This window comes from Rhinolophus sinicus, chromosome 13 (assembly GCF_057876585.1).
Source record: "Rhinolophus sinicus isolate RSI-liver-muscle chromosome 13, RSI-T2T, whole genome shotgun sequence".
In the NCBI taxonomy this organism is placed as follows: Eukaryota; Metazoa; Chordata; class Mammalia; order Chiroptera; family Rhinolophidae; genus Rhinolophus; species Rhinolophus sinicus.
The window spans coordinates 6,048,913-6,065,678 of record NC_142513.1 but is presented as its reverse complement, the minus strand read 5'-3'; positions in this window follow the sequence as shown (position 1 = coordinate 6,065,678).

Genomic DNA, 16,766 nt, shown 5'->3' with positions numbered 1-16,766 from the left:
GACTTGTATTCACCTTCTGTTATTGGTATATATTGAGTATTACAATTTTAATGGTTTTTTCCTTTCTTAAGATGTGTATACATTTTTTTGGGCACCCTCTGTAGTTATTAGATGACCCCGTTTCCCAGGAGGATGAAGCTGGCCAACAGAGAGCATCTTAGGGACTCTGAGTGGCATTGGTCCTGGTGTCCTGGACTCTGTTGACTTGCTAAGTGAGTGGCTGCCTTCCTTCCACCCCTCAGGGCATCTGCTCTGCCTGAGGTAACCTGATGTTGGGTCTCCACCTGGGAAGATTCCCGCTGAAATTGGAACCTGGCCCTTGCACACGGAGGACAGGGCCGGAGACCAAGAAAGACACAGATGGTTCCAGGTTGGTAGGTGGCCCTTTAGCAAGCAAGGGACATACATTCGAGGCTTATCTTGGGCTCCGCAGATGCGCAGGTCTCCACACCGGCCTCCAGAACCTCACAGGTTTACACAGAGGCCTTAACGGGGCTCAGTTCTCAGTTACCATTCGGTCCACACCGTCTCTACCACGCATTGCTCTGTGTGTGCATGCAAATGCTTCCGGCTGTGGGAACCAATGAGGGGCGGAACGTAATTTCCAAGGACTCGGCACGTTGCTCAGCTGTGTCCTTCTGGAAAATGGCCACCCCGTGTGCTCGCTGAGGGTTCTCGCCTGTGCTCCGCTCGGCTTTGTCTCCTGGGGCTTGTTTTATGCTGCTTGGTTTTGTTGCAAACGGGCTGCCTGCAGGCCACGCTTCCCAGATTATCCGTCATCGTTTTCCGTGGGCCCCCAGGGTCCTTCCGGAGGTGCTTAAGGGGGACTGTGAAAACCTGCATGTTTACAACTAGCATAAGACAGTTTGAAAACACCCACGAAAGCAGGTGTCCTCCAGTGGGTTTTAAACAAAAATTCCCCCATTGGAGAACCCGGAGTGTCCGCCTCTGTGGCCGAGTCAGCGCTTCAGCTCGGATCGCGGAGTTCGGAGCCCCGGTCGGCGCTTCCTCGCCGTGTGACGGGGCAGGTTGCTTGCATGCTTTGTGATGCACGTTCTCATCTGTGAAATGGGTACAGCAGTTAACAGCTCACTCACGGAGCTGTGTAAGGAGAGAATGAACTGAAAGAGGTAAAGCACTGGGGACAGTATGGCACATAGGAAGCACAGAATAGATGTCAGTTCTTCTTCATTAAGGCTGCTGCTGTGCAAAGCTCGGAATAACCTTTTCCTGTCATCTCTTTCGTCCCTGGGAACTTCTTATGAGTGCGTCATTCATTTGGAAAGTTTGAAGCTCTGCCTATACTGTATATTATTATTATTATTAGCTATTATGCAAGGATAGGCAATAACAAAGAAATGTACAACGTCATATTGGGATGTTATAAATCATTCTGGGGGTGTTTCCTATTGTTTCTCATCTGATTATAACATACATATACTATACTCTGTAGTTTTTTTTTCCTACTTTTTTTGAATTATATCTACAGAGGGTGCCAAAAAATGTGTACACATTTTAAGAAAGGAAAAAAACTGTACTGAAATTGTAATACAGTGAATGACGCTAGCATTCATTTGATTAACACTATCTTTTGAGCAAACATCATACGGCACATTGCTACCATAATTCAATTCAACTTTGAAAAGTAATACATCAGTAACATCTCTTAAAATGTGTACATGCATTTGGCGACCTCTGGTATTTATGGAATACATGTTATATATTTTATATGTAACATACCTTTCATAACTATATAAATACACGCATCTTTTATATATTTGTATATGAACATCTATAACATAGTTTTATAATACGCATTTATATCTTTAGATACATGTATTTTATATGTGTATCTTATATAAAATACCATTTTTATGTCATATTTATATCATAAAATATGTCAAAATAGAGAAAGGGACACATAATAGTATAATGAACACCTATATATCTATTACCCAGATATAATAGATACCAAGTTTTAAATTTTTATTTACCTTTTTAAAGATAAAACACACTGCAGATGCAATTACCCCTTCTTTGTTCCATTTCTTTTTCTCTCCACAACCTGTTCTCCCCACCTCTGATTAATGCTATTCTGAAGCTGCTGTGTATCTTATATATCCATGATTTTAATATTTTAGCACGAATGTATGTTCCACAGGCCAATATTTAAAATACAGTATAGTGTTTTTTGTTGCTAAAAATCAATATAGTGATTTGCTGAATGTATCTGCAGCTTTCTCTATTCACTCAACTTTTTTGAGATTTATTCATACTGATAAGAGATCCCATTTTCATTAATTTAGTTGCTGTGAAGTAACACTATGGTAAGAATATATCACAATGAGTTTATCCATCTCTCGAGATACACACACACACACACACACACACACACACACACACACACGTATATATTTTGTAACCTTTCATTCTTGCAGAGGACAGTGGTGCAGTATATATGGTTTGTGCAGACCATGTCCTTATGCAAATGTGTGAGAGCGTCTCCAGGACATGCATGTAAGATTGGAATTTCTGGGCTATAATTCCTTGTCTCACTTTTATATATATCAAGCATTCATTAGATATTCTTAATTTTCAACTCTGCAACAAATATAATTACTACCTCACTCCCACTTTTGAGTGAGTCAGTCAAAGACTAAAGTTTGCTAGGAAGATTGAAAAACGCTCAGCATTTGGACGTGCTTATCTGTCTGACCCAGGATTCACTTGATGCTGTAGGGCATGCGATGCAAAAACAGAAATAAATTGGATGATGAGGCTCAGAAGAGACGAGCGACCATTTCTAATCACAGGTGTGAATACGGTGTCCTCTTCAAAGCCATCGCCCCACGCACATACCCAGCCTTTTTACCTTAAATATGTCTGTATTGGATTTTTATTTTGATAATATAGGATTATATTTGAAATATGTATAAAGGACAAAGAGAAAGACTCTTGAATCCCCTCCACTCACTTTTAATCTACAGCGACCACCACATGTGACAGTTTGGTATATGTAATCTTCCAGGTGATTCCCTAAGTACTTACTAATGTGTGTGCATGCGTGTGTACTTTCTAACAAATAGCATTTCAGTATAGATTCACTTCTGTAATTTGGTGATTTGCATTTGCATTTCACTATGAGTGTATGTGTAAAATAATACTGTAACTACTTAAAGTGTAGCAATTACAGTTGTTCTATTCAATACTACATCATTTTGCATATTGAGGCATTGGCCCAGTTGGTAAGGGAGCGCAGAAACTAAGCTCTTACTCACTGTCAAGCTTTCCTAATTAATTCAAGGATGCAAGTGATGGCCAGGTGCAGGCAAAGCAGGGAGAAGCCAGGATGCCCATCTAGCGCCCCCAGGTCCTTTCTTGCTGCATTTGGGCGTGCTCCAACAAGTTAGCATGCAAGGGGTCTCAGAATTGTATGCAGGTACCCGACATCCCCATGTTTTACTTGGATATTTACAGAGCTTATGTAGCATTTTCCAGAGAGCCACGTGCCATAGAACCTCAGAATCTAGATGACTTGACCAGAACAGCCCCAGAAAGACCAGGCACATCCTACTGAAAGCATTTCACAGATAAGGATTCTCCTGCTAATGAATGCCATTCGTGAGTTTGCCAGTTGGTGTGTCATTATTAGCATATTTTCAAGGAGATTTGACTGGATCACTTTACTTTCTTTTCTGGGACATCCACAATAAAGAGGAGAAAAGATTGCAGGCATACTATGCTGCAAACACTTTCTGTCCCATGCACTATAGAAGGATCCATTGCAATTAAAAATAATAGAAATAATCAAGGTCCGTGGTTAAAGCCACTTTAAAAATCTTGCCCTGTAAAGTTCAGTAGCAGCAACTATAAAACTAACGGGATTGTGTTTGGTACGTACTTTCATTTTCTTCATGTCTGAGATAAAATTTCTATTCCTCTTTAATATTTCCAGGCAAGATTTAGTCCTAGCTTCCAGCTCCCATTCTTCACGGAACTTGTCACCCTAAATTCTGACCTTCTGTGAATCCTCTCAAATGACACACCAGACCTACTTATATTTTTTAAAGATGTACCTTAACAGGGGTTACAGCGTTATCTTTCTGATTCCAGGATGTAACTCTGCCATTTGTTTGTTTTTCTGTGTAAACATAAACTGCTTCTAAATGGAAGTAGAACTTAGCTGTTTCCTATTTATGTCTAAATAGAAATGGAAGAGAGGGACGAGACACGTTGAGAAATTGGGTCATTTGTTTTTCAAAAATGGAATTATTCCACTGGAGCTCTACCCTGCTTATGTTGGTCCATTTCTTCCTCCAGATAATTTCCCATCGTTCAGAAAGCACCTGTGATTAAACAATTGCAGGCAGATGAATGTTGAATGGTGGGAACTACAAGGAGGTGGTATTAATATTTATGTAGCTTATAAACAGTGGAGCTTTCATATTGAGAATGCTACTGTTCCAAACCCAACAAATGAATTTTGTTTTGAAACAATATGAGAAGAAAAGGCAAATAGTTAATTCAAAAGAGATAAAGCAAATGCACTTTCAGAATAGATGTCTGAAATGATTATTACTGGTTTGCTTTAGAAAATATCCTCTCACGTACCAAACATTTCATGTTAATTACAGAATATGCTGGAGATTAAAGCAGCAAAATGTCATTGTAGTGTAACCGCCACACGACCTCACACCTGGTTTTCAGAATAACAACTGAAACTATACAAGTATTAACCGCAGGCCATGAATAAATCACACAGGGAGAGGCAAGAGAGCTATTTTGTAACAATTTTGAAAGTGGGCAACAACATTTGGAGGTTACAGCCTCTATGAAATTATGTATTTTCTCTGCTCTGGAAGTTCCTGCCCTCAGGTCAGTTTTGTGGTCCCAAAAGCCACCTGAACCAAGTGAAGTTGTTTTAGGCCTCCTGCTTTCAGGTCATGAACTTTGCACTTTATAATTCAGTATGTTTACCTGATTTGCTTAGGAGATGAGTTGTGGCCCATCAGCTCTCTTAATGGCAAGAGGCATTCTCAAAAGGAGACACAAGAAAGCTCGGTTACTTCCACCTCAGTCCTCCAGGATTTCTTGACCTTTCAAGACTCAAGTGACTAGGAACGTAGCATGTGAGGGGCTAGGAAATAGAAGCTACAGCACGAGGGAACTGGTGTTAATCCATTTGTATCCACTTACCTATACTGTAAATGATTTATTTAATAGGGAAAAAGGGAAGAAAGCCTTTGGTCTTAAATGTTTAGATTGAGAAAAGACATGATCGTAACTATGAAATGAAGCACTTACAGCATAGGTAAGTGGATACAAATGGATTAACAGCAGGAAGGGGGTACTTTTTATTATCTTCCTCTAACAAGTTACAATGAAGCGTGGTAGAGACCTCCTAACAGGGCAGGTCGTGGTGATGAGGGCTTATTCTGTGCTTGGGCAGCTCCAGGAACTTTCAAAGCATCATCTCGTTTAATCTTTACAACAAGCTGATGAAAGGGGTACCATTGCTGCGCTCATTTGACAGTCATGAGACTGAGGCTCAGAGGACTTGAGCTACTTACTGAGATTCGTGCAGCTACTAAGAAGCAGCATTTTATCAATAGCTCATCCACCTGGTTCCTACATCCTTACCCACAAGTTGTGGTTACCTTACATTATATTGACACATTATCTGAAATGGAAGCAAATATTCAAGGATCTGAACCATTTTATGACTCAAAGAACAACACATGGCTCCTCGGAGAAGTTTACATTTTTAGCTAGTAAAATGTGTGTCCCTCCTGAGATGTCCCCTGGTCACCTGACAGTAACACTTTAGGAAGGACACACATACAGGGTCTCATAGGATGTTGGGTCATGGGACCCTAGTGGCCACCTTGGATCCTGATTTCAGATTTTTGATATATTGGCTCTCGGCCCTATGAGTTTTATGACTTACATGGTCTGCTAGACCAGTGTTGTTTCCTCGTCCTAATTGGTGACTGTGAAGCCAAAGACCTTTGCCCCAGTGGTCTTTGTGCAAGCAAAGCACAAGCATTTATCTAGTTCATGAAGTAAGGGTCATGAGCTAGACCCTTACTAGGATGTGTGTACCCATTAATGATAGGGTGTCTGATTTTTTTTTTTTTTATGCCCTTTGTTGACTGAATTGATAGGACAGGAATGTTAACATTTTGTGATGAATAATCCCAACTGAGCAATTGGCTTTGTTGCAATTTTTGTTATAATAATTTTGATTTTTATTTTCAGTAGTTTTTGGTTCCAAGTAACAGAAACTTAGTGAAACTTGATCAAGTTTTAGGAAAATGTGTGTGTGTGCGCATGTGTGTGTGTGTGTGTGTGTGTGTAACTATGTTGAGAAGAAGAGGGTGTCTTAAGAACTCAGGAGCAGGAAATATACACAGGTAGGAGGGACTAGAACCTGAAGCTATAAATTAAACAACAAAGTTACTCTCTTTATGACTCAAGAGTCAGATGGGGCTTCATTTCTCTTGTCTCTACAGTAGTTCGTTATTCTCTGTCTCTGTAGCTAGGTCTTTGCTGTGTCTCCTTGAACATGGCAGCAAATGGCCACCCCAACTCACCTGTACATCCCTTTTCAAGTTCAGAGCCTAAGTGAATATACCCAAGTCTCTGGGGTAGAGTCCGAGGAGCTTAACTTGGACCCTTGGTGGTCCTGGGACAGTGAGGTCAGATGGTCTTCTGTTTCCTCATCAGGCCCTGTTGGAAACAAACCCACGAGAGGGAGCAAGGGAGGGGGAGCAGTGGTTAGTGCAGGAGATTGTGGCGGCCTCTAGTCTACCTGTCTGGACGTTTCCTTGAGTGAGTTTGGTTTTTAGGTCACCTTGTGTACTCCCAGGGCTTGCTTTCTACATGATTCCCTGTCGTTTGATGCATAATGCTGTTTAGAATTTTCCTTTGCATTAGAATTGGGGGATTTAATAGATGGAATGTAAGGTTTCTAACTAAGAGTGTGGATTTTGCGATTTGAAGTGCTTGGATTTGCATCCCAACATTAACGCTTACCAGCTGGGAGACCTCAAGAGAGTTACTTAACCCCTCTCTGTGCCTCTCTGTCCTATTCCACAAAGCAATAATATTAGTGACTACCTGTGGAAGACTTTAAAGAAGTAATTATTTGACTACATGGATGCTCTTAGAACAGTTCCTGTCATGTAGGGTTCTCAACAGAGTCGTTGTTTAGCAAGAGATTTGATAAATTATGAGATTAAATATGCTTAGGGATTTTTGCATATTAATTGATTGAAATAAAAATCAGGGAATTAAAGAGAACATGTGTGATTTAGACACAGAAAAGTGAGCACAACGAAAAAGGCTGCAGAATCATTAGTCTTGTGATGACAAGGTAGTGTTTCAGCCAAGTGGGACAAAGTTCCAGTTAAACTTGGACGGTGCAGCCCACTCCCCGTTTGCCTCCGTTATGGGATGCCCTTCTCCATTCCCTTCAGGTCAATATGATCATGAGAAAGCCACATGCAAATCAAGTAAATTATAATGTGGCACAGCAGTGGGTATTCTGGCTAACACTGTATGGGTGTAGTTTGAGAGAGATTTGAAAGAAGTTTGGGTGGAGGACACAGGATGAGATGAAGATGGGATGGGTTTTGTTGTAAATATAAGGGTTTGTTCAGAAGTGTAGCTTCATCTGTTCCAGGTGGGGGCTTTATTCACCACGTAGGGGAAATCCTAGTATGGAAGATGGTGCATCTCCGTGTCTTAGTGGCTTTTTAAAGTTGGCCTGAGCCCCTCGCAATGTGGCCACTTCTTCCTTAATGTACTATCTTCCCAGCTCTTGGCTGCTCCCAAGGACAGTCAAGTCTTGCTAAGGATTATAGAAAATCCAGTTCTGTAAAAACAATGGATCATTTTAAATAAAAGTGTAGGCCAAACATGTTGGGCATTTTACATACAAAGAGGTGGTCAACATTTTTGACTACCAAGCAGTTTCATTGATAAGGTCGGATAATATCTGTTGAGTCTGGTACAGGGCAGGTGTTTCTACAGGGCAGATCCTTCCATTCTTCCTTTCAGGAACACTCAGCCCAATTATACCATGTGTAATGTTGAGAGCAAAGTGAAGAATTTGAAATATGAGCATCTCTGTTCTGAATTTGAGCAGACCATACCATGTTTCTCCCTGTGTTGACTTCTCCGATTTGTTAAGAGAATTATTGAGGGAGAACTGATTTCTGGTCCTTGCTGGAAGCAAATGATATATTTAATCATATGCTTCGTACCATCCTCAGTTACTTTTATTCTTTTATTATCATAGGTTGACCCCATGATAATGAAACCCTCAGTAAGTGCAAATGGCTCACTGAAAAATAACTTTGCGTAGGTCGTGTTTTTAAATAAGTACTAATTTTATTTTAACTAGTAGCAGAAATAAACTGAATTGTTTCTGTGAAATCAAATAATGGGCAAAATCACCTACAGATGTCCTTGTTTTAGTAGAATTTAATTCAGATATCAAGTTTTATTTCTTTTTAATCTGATAAAAGCAAACATATGAGCATCTAAAAATGTTTTTGTTCATTTGGCTTTAATGATTTTGAGAAGATAAGCTTTGACAACAGTTTGTGCTTGGTAAAGCCTTGCTTAAAAACGCAACTAAGCAATTGTTTACTTTTTGAATTAATCAGTATTATTATACTGTTGCTATATGGCTAAATGTTATAGTAGCATTTATTAAAAGACAGTCTTTCTGAAAGAGAAGAAGCTGGACATAATATGTACCATCAGGCCAGAAGTCTTTAAGAGCACAGTGTTCAAGATAATCTTTCAGAAAACAGGCGTGTGTCATCTTGATGTTTGTATCCATATACCTAGCATATTGCCTTGCACGTAGTAGGTCCTCAACAAATGTGTGTGGCATTTCAATGAATGGAATTGGAACATAGATTTTCTAATATACTGAAACGAAAGCATTAACTTTAGACATGCAGATGCAGTGTTAAATTAGAGGAGTCTATTTTAGTCAAGAAAGAATGTACTATTTGAAACTTTTTGTTCTGGATTTGGAGACTTATTCTGTGGGGTTACTGATGAAATGTTCAGAACATTCTTCAGGTTTTCTCATTGTTTTCACTGGACATGCAGAAGAGAAGTGATGTTGGCTCATGGGAAAACGGGTCCAAACATCAGACCAAACATTTCCTACTTTGCTACCTTAATGAGGCAAGCTTTGCTTGAGGGCTTACTACGTGCTAGACACCTTCCTTCTTGTAATGCTAAACGCTTGTTAGTTACGCACCATCTCCCTTATTCATCCCTGCAGACTCCTTAGGTGGTTCTCTGGTGCACGAGCTCTCAGAGCCACACCCATTCTCGTGGGCCTCCACGGTTTGCCAGCCGCCCTGCGCTGAGCCATGTCCAGTCCCCTCCCAACTGCAGAGAGATGCCGCCCCCATGAGCGCACAGCAGGCCCGACGTGGCTGCGGTTTCACAGTCCAGATTCGCAGCCCTCAACTCTTGACACTCATGAGTTGGTATCACATCTCCCAGTTCCCTTGCCCCTTTACTGGGGTAATTTTGATGCGTGTGTGTTGCACCTGCACCGCTTCTTTAGGGCATGAGCTCCCATTTCCCACGGCAGTAGCAGGGTTAACAGCACCCCCTCTCCTGGCCACTTTCCCTTCCCGGTACCACATTCCCACTCCCTCACTGGTGATCCCGACTCTTTCCCTATACACTGACCCCAAAGCTGTGTCTCAAGGTTTGCTGCTGGGAGAACATGAAGGAAGCTATTATTACATGTCATGATTTGATTTTATCTTGCATTTTATTTTGTTTTATTCTTGGCTTGGGGACTAGAGGTGACCAATTGCAGATCCTTGTCTAAGACCTCAGCTGATTGGCTGGTGCTATGTCCTCTGCCAATTTCTTTTTCATCAAATGAGATAGGACACTAGCCACTCTGGCTTTTAGGAAGTCGAGACATAGAAGGAAGCACGTTTCTCAGAGGACAAATCAGATTAGATGCAAGCTAGCACTGCCATACTAGAAGGTAGGCTTTCAAGACCTATTAACAAAATTGCCCATGTCCCTGCCAATTAAGAAAGCCATTCATCAATTACACACACACACACACACTCTCACACACTCATACTCATATATATAAACATTTTTACACCTCAATTGACTTTTATGGAAGATAGCAAGAAATAAATGGATGTCAGCCATATACTTCAAAACCCCGTACTTCCCGAGTGGCTTCAGAGCCCCAACATATTAGAGCCAGTGTCCTCCTCCTCCTCTTCCACCTATGAGATTAAGAATTGATATCCTGTGTAAAAGCCCAGCTTGTCAAGAAAAGCTTCCGATACCTGTAGAATTCTTCATTTTAGAAATACTTTTAAAAAGAATAAAAGCTGAAATTATTTTTGGAGTTATTAATCCAAGCTCTTCTGCTTGTAAGTGCACAGACTCCCTCCTTAATCTATCCCCAGAAGAAAAATAAACAAACAAAAGGAATATTAAGTATCCCTTATAACTTAAGAGACCCAGAGGTAGAAACAACTTCAGCTGAACGTATGGGCTCAAATAGCATCACAGAAATTTTTTCTCCTCTTCCCTTTGCTGTGTGTGTGTGTGTGTGTGTGTGTGTGTGTGTGTGTGTTGCACACCTCTTCCTTAGGCAGTCACTTTCCATGTGGCAGCAAGATGACTACCAGCTGCTCCAGGGTCACATTGTACCACCCTATCAAGCATCCACTTTTACAGGATTCCAGAAAAAGTCCTACAGTTGAGCATAACTTGCCTCACTTACGCCCATGGGTCATATGCCCATTTGGAACCCATCAGTCTGACTTACGGGATGGACAGTGCTGGTTGGCCAGGACTGGGTCATGTGTTTCATCATTCTTCACGCACTAGGCCTCCAGGGTTGGGCCACATTTCCCCAAACCACATGTACTCAGAGAGGCAGAGCAGTGCATCCTCAAAGGACAACGTTTTCAATAACCAGAAAAAGGAATAAAAGGAACTGGGTATAACAAGAGATGTCCTCCAGAAGGTCATCTCTGGGTCAGCAGAAACCTTATCTTTCTGGCTTCTTGTTATATAGGACCTGGCACGTACTTTGGCACTTTCTAAAAATGAATTGAATGCATGAGATTCTGCTTACACAAAATACAAGTTTTTGCTTCTCCGATGCATTTTATTTCATTGAAACTTGGTTATAGCAGATGGTGAATGGGAAGTGGTGTTGAGTCTTTTAGCATAAGGAATTTTGTCTGATGTACCACAATATTAAACAAATAATGGGAGTGATTAGTAAAAGGTCAGATAGCAGCGAACCAAATACAGTCTCCACTCCAGTGCAGTCAGAATCTTTCACTCACTGCCCTTGACCTTCCCAGGCTTTCTTCAGTCAGTCCGGTTGGAACTTCTGATAAAAATCAGTATGTCACCACCAAGAAGACATTGAGTTTGAAATGACCTTTTTTGAGTAAATAAATTAGAAAAGACAACAAAATTAAGCAGCCACCTTGAAAGAGCCAACACAGAAATCTGCATGAGGGATTCTGTGCCCTTTGGTTTCTGGCCTTTACTGCATTGTCCTCCAGCCACCAGATAATTCCCAGCTTCTGTTTCTCTGCTTTGTGAGGATTTCAAGCTTAAATCACATCTGAAGATGGGAGCTTTGAGTTTAACTGTTGCCGGTCTTAGTGAATGTTTCTGGCTTCTGGTAGCTTCGTGTGATAATGTCCATGGATCTGGGAATGGGAAAGGAGGTGGGAGGGGAAAGTGACTAAGAACCAAGGCTCTGCAGTCAGGCAGATGAGGGTTCAAGCCATGCCATTGACACTTTCTTCCTATGTCTTTGGACAAGGGACTGCCAGTTTTGAATCTGTTTTCTTATTTGTAAAGTGAGGATATCTACAGTTCCCACCTTACAGTGTTGTTGCAAGTGTTATGTTACACAGTTCATTTTACTAAAGCTTAGCAAAGTGTCTGGCACAGAGTAAATGCTCAGATGATACTCAGAAGATGAAAGTTGCTATAATTAGAGTACTGTGTGCTCTTCTAATTAAGGGCATCATCAACTTGTCTTCGGTTAGAAACATAGATGGACAAGCCAAATACTGATTAACCTGTGAGCCATAAGCGCATATCATCACAGTAGTAAAAGCATCCTCTTTTGCTTTTATTTCCCCTGGGAAAGAGGTGATGGAGAATGGAAGTCAGGAAAAGAAAACAAAAATGGTAAATCAGGTTATCAGCACCATGGACAGAGACATTCCCTCTTGATGTGCAAATACTTGCTTGTCTTTTTTCCATGAATACCTAGGGTGGGAAGGGCAGATGTGAGAATTGAGTGCTTTATTCATCCATTTTCATGTAGATGCAAGTATAGAAATAAAATAGAATGTAGTTTTCATTTATCGTGCCAATGGACGGCAGCCTAGGGGCTTATATCATCTACTATAGTTGATATTCTGTCTTGGAATGCATTATATACTTTGTGTTTGGTTTCAGCAGACTCACCTAATTATGGTTTGCCGAGGCACATGCTGAAACAACTGTGAATTTCCTAAGTGTATCCCAATCAGCAGTGGGGAAAATTGGCCTAGAAAACTCTGCTTGGCAGAAGGATAATGGCAGACTGGGAGAACGAACACATCGGAAATTATTTGCACATGGATAATTGAGTCTTGACTGTAAGCAACAGTCATTTATGCTCTTTTGCTGGAATGCTTAAATAGTTAGTCATTTTACCAAACAAAAAAGAGATTAGTGAAATCTCTGGGGGAACACCCTCCCGCCCCAAAAGGACAAAATTATTGCTTGATGAGGCATATAGATGGCAGCTGGTTATTAGATTGTACTGTTTTTCACTTGGAAAATCTTAGAGCATTAGTCTACCTAGGAGTTTTTGATAAGACAAGTATATGACCAATTTCCAAATCTTCTGAAATTAAATTTATATTTGTATATATAGGCGTGCATATTGATTAGCACTTAAATTTGAATCGTAAGTTTGTAATTCTGTTGGCATTTTGTCTTTCTTTTAGCACTAACCAAGATCATTTTTACTGTTTTCTTATGTTTATGACACAATATTAGTGTTCTGATGTAACCTTTTTTCTCAGAAATATGTACTTTTAGTGATGTCTTGTCTGAAGTTCCATAATTTGGTCCCCAAATTTTACCTAACTTCATTTTTACAATTGCAATACAATTTTGCATGCCTAGTATATATCAGTATCCTCCCATCTCTGCAGATAAATAGATAGACAGCTGTACAGTTAGATGTCTTTCTGTCTGTTTGTCTCTTTCTCTCTGTATATGTCTTTATTTCTGTTTTTATCTATCTGTAGATGTCTATTGACATGGAATGATCTAGATAGAAACGTATATTTAGAAATCTCTCTCTGTCACTCTTTATATCTGTGTCTATATATACATATTTATGTATTCAAATAGATGATATGGATTTTATATATATGACAGACAGAGATAAAGATATATAGAGAGACAGAGATAGAGGAGAGAAATAGACATCTTTTCACGGACGTTTAACACAAAGAATTGTTAGTTATTTTATTGTAGAGCTGTAATTTGAATCCAAGCCTTCCGGCTTCTGTAGGTTGATTTCCCAAAATATGTCATATACGTATTTGGTAAATATGAGCTGCATTTTTGTGGAACTCAGACAACATTAAATAGCATTCTCTGATGAGACATTGGTTTTCTTTTCTGATTCCTTCATCTACACTGTGCCAAGCAGAAGCTCTTGGTTTGGTTCCCATATGTATGACTCCCTCCCTCACTCTTAATAATCTTCATTTTTAACATCGATAGACGATCTCAGGCAACCAACAAGGCCTGGGGAGAATTTAATTACATTGCTTTATTTCCAGTTAAATTTTATGTCTACTTTATATTTGTGTCAGGTGATACTGATTTTTTTTTTAATTGTTTGTAATATTTTTAAGGAAAACGTAAAAAGTTGTTAAGAAAAAATGAATCAATTTAACAAAAGAAATTATTGTCAATGAAAGTGACTTGATATGCATACTTCCTAACAGCAGTATGAGTATCACTGGAACTGAGACAGACAACTACAAGACGTGATTTCACTTTCTGACTTTTGATAAATGCTGCTTTCCAGACTCATGTTTACCTTTCTGCACAGGAACGGTAGCTTTCCCATCACAATGCCTTAGCTTCCTGTTTCCTCTCTCTTGCCCGTGTCATCAGAACTAAATTCTAAACAGTCATAAAGGTCAAATTCACACCGTGTGTTCATAAAGTCATCCTTTATTGCATAACTGAAAATGTTCTTACACTGTTTTCCCAGGCAGCGTTCTGTCATGGAAGTCATCACCTGCTTTTTACATTTTCATGTAGATATGTGTTTCTTTCCCCCTCCTGTTATACTTTTCACATCCTTAGGGCAGAACCTATGTCTAGTACAGTTTTCTCTAAAGATCAGCCCCTGGAAAAGGGCTTTGGGTGGAGGAAGTACAAGATAGACATTTGTGGAATCAGTAAATTCACATGTGAATGAATAAAGGCAACTGAATAACTACTTGATTCATCAGACACTTCACCATTTTGCAATGGCTCAATTTCACCTTAGGGCCGTTCAAACTTTGCCTTCCAGAACACAAACATGTTAATCTCCAAAGTAATGGAAATAAATAATCTGGGACCTGAGACACGAATCGAAAACCAGCAAAAACCTCAATCCATCTTATTTTTCTGTTATCATTTGGGAGAGTGATGCATCATTTCTAAAAAGAAGAGAAACCAACTTAGCTGATGTGAGATTTCTGGTACCACCTTTTCTCTACCAGTCACTAGAGGCATTGTCTTGTATAAACCAAACCTTCCTGGGTGTGATGGTCTCACTGTGCTCTCTGCAAGGGATGTAGCTACAGAAGGAGAATGAAAGGGATGCAGTTCAACTCTGTGCAGTTGTAACTGCTGCTCCGGTCGATTAGCATTCCAGATGCTAAAGGCCACATAGCAGCATTTAACTGAATCCAGCTGTTCAGTGCGGCTGGAGTAGACATGGCTGCTGACTGCCGAGGATTCTGTTCCTCACTGGTCAACTGTTTTCTCTCACAGCCTCTCATCTCTGTTTCAGCACTGCTAAAATTCTCTGCTACTTTGTCTCCTGTCTTGTCTGTCAGTAAGATGATTCCCACAGTACCTTGGGGTATAGTCACACTTCTGGATGTTCATTATCTCTAGATGCCCTCAGCTGCAGATATTTATTTCCTGCAGACCTCAGTCTGCAAGCAAAACAATAAACTCGACTGCTTGTTATGGGAGCAGAGCAATCGAAAAGGTTTTTCTCTTTCTAAGGCAGTTCAGAGACCTTAGCATCTGAATTTTTCCCTCTAGGTTCTCTGTTTCTCAAAAGTGAAATTATACGCGAGTGACCATTTTTCATGCCGCCTCTTCCCCCAAGTAATCTGGACCATTGGATTTCCAGATCTTCTTATCTTGCCGAACCACTTGCAAATGAAGAGTACATTTCTAGAAATGGTCGATTTTGAGCCAAAGATGCTTGAAAAGTAATGAGTGGGTTTTCAGACAACTGAGCATATCCTCCAGTGTGTTATCTTATGAAAACCTCACACTCCTTTTCATAAAGAATGGATTTAAGTACCAGTTCAAGTTCTTTGAATTCAGATCAGGGAGCTGAGATTTAGGTTGCACAATTGCATTTCACTCCATGGCTATTTCAAGGTGCTCCCACCTCCATTTTCCATTTCTAGGGTCACCATTGTTTCAAATTACCAATCAACAGCAAAAGTGCCGACATTCAAAATGCAACTTTTATTTCTCCAGCGTCATTTGGTAAAATGTAATGAGTAGGGAAATAACCAGAAGGAAGAGTGCTGGAAACAGCAGGGGAAGACGTTTCTCAGTAATGTTTTTATTTTTTTGCATTTTATTACTTAAAATATATAGCTCAGGCTTTATTCAATACAATTTTGTCTGTGATAATATTTACTACCATGTTTCCCCGAAAATAAGACCTAGCCGGACCATCAGTTCTAATGTGTCTTTTGGAGGAAAAATTAATATAAGACCCAGTATTATATTATATTACATTAATTATGTTAATTATATTAATTATATTACATCATATTATATTATATTAGACCCAGTCTTATATTATGTTAAAATAAGACCGGGCCTTATATTAATTTTTGCTCCAAAAGACACATTAGAGCTGAAGGTCCGGCTAGGTCTTATTTTCGGGGAAACATGGTATGAATCATTAAGAGTTCTAGTGAGATGTTCACCGAGAATGAGGAAATAATGTCAGTAATCTCCCTTTGAAAGTTAGTCTGTCACTTATGATTGTTTTCAGGTGCATGAGACATAAACTTTACTTCAGTGGATTAACCAAATGAGTATTCATTTTTCTCAGAGAGTAAATGAGCTTGAGGAGAAATCCAAGAATGGAACGGTAGCCCCAGGACGCTGGCATGGATCCAGGTAGCGTCTGTAGTTTTGAGGAGCTTTCCTCAGCCAAGTGGCTCCCACCCGTGGTCTCAGCATGGCCGTTGAAACTCTTGCCATCACTCGTGCATTCCAGGCAGGGAGAAGGGGCAGGGCCAAGGCCCTGTGGTAAGTGCCAGGCAGGTCTATTACCTATTTCAGGAAAATGATAGCTTTCCATGCAGTAGGTTCTCACTTACGTTTTATAGATGAGAAGTTGGTCAAAGGTCCACCCGTGGTGCCAGGAAGTTGGGGAGCTGAAGCTTTTA